At 44.4% G+C, this 1,146-nt stretch overlaps 1 non-coding gene across 1 annotated transcript; it reads left to right on the forward strand.

The window, feature by feature from the left end:
* The first annotated feature begins 818 nt into the window (after positions 1 to 818).
* Positions 819 to 924, forward strand: LOC141621591 (small nucleolar RNA R71). The gene has a single exon (XR_012532479.1). It is a non-coding gene; the product is annotated as a small nucleolar RNA R71 (small nucleolar RNA).
* Positions 925 to 1,146: the final 222 nt, after the last annotated feature.

Genomic DNA, 1,146 nt, shown 5'->3' on the forward strand with positions numbered 1-1,146 from the left:
CTTGAACATACCCTTGCCCAAATCCTTGATTAGCTTGGTTCACTTGATTCACTTGGTAAAACCCTTGGTTGCTTTGATTTCCACCAAAATCTTGGTACCCTTGTGGTTGGTTCCCATAGTTTTGGTTTTGATTTTTGTTTGGCCATTGGTTTTGATTTCCGGGGTTACTTCTTTGGTTGGAGAATCCTCCCCTTGGTTGAGAAAAACCGGGTGGATTATTTGGGGCTTGTGGTTGAAGGTGTTATGGGTTTTGAACATTGGCACTTTTGTAACTAAAATTGGGGTGGTTCCTTAAACCGGGATGGTAGAAGTTAGTGTTTGGATTGTAGACATTGGGATTGTTGTAGGGTGGTCTTGGTGGTCATGTATTCTTGTTAAAGCTTTGGAAAGCATTAACATCTTGAACATTCTCTTCGTAGCCACCGTTATAGTTGTTGGCACACAAATCAAAGGTATGACCGCTCCCTCCACAAAGCTCATAACTTGAAGTTTGAACCACTTCCTCCATGGGTGGCCCATGTGAGGTTGTGGCTTGGTGCACTTGGTTTATTTGTAGCTTTTCAAGTTGTTTCATGAGTAAGTCGAGCTTAGCATTTGTCTCGGAGTTGGAGGGGTTCTCCTTAGGGAACTTGCCATTCCTTCTTAGCATGTTTCCTCTTGACCCATAGTTTGCTTCCGAGTCTACCATTTTCTTGATCAATGCCGTGCCTTCTTCATCATTCAAGTGATCAAATCCTCCCCCCGCGGAGGCATTTACCATCTCCTTAGTCCTAGGTAGCAATGTTTGAAAGAATGTTTGAGTGATGTACCATTCTGGGATTCCATGATCGGGACAACTTGCTATTAGGTCTTGATAACGGTCCCAAGCTTCACCCAAAGACTCCCCGTCTTCTTGTTGAAAGTATGAATCTCATTACGGAGCATTGCGGTCTTGGATGATGGGTAATATTTGGCCATGAATGCTTTAGCCAAGGCGTCCCACGTCTTGAAGGTATCCGGGGGTGAATGTTCAACCATCGGTCCGCCTTACCCATCAATGAAAACGGAAATAACATCATCCTCAAGGTGTCCTCGGATACCCCATTCTTCCTCATCATTGAAACCTTCCGCTTGAACTTTCGGAGGTGAGCATGAGCATCTTCTTCA

Source organism: Silene latifolia, chromosome 1 (genome assembly GCF_048544455.1).
Source record: "Silene latifolia isolate original U9 population chromosome 1, ASM4854445v1, whole genome shotgun sequence".
Taxonomy (NCBI): Eukaryota; Viridiplantae; Streptophyta; class Magnoliopsida; order Caryophyllales; family Caryophyllaceae; genus Silene; species Silene latifolia.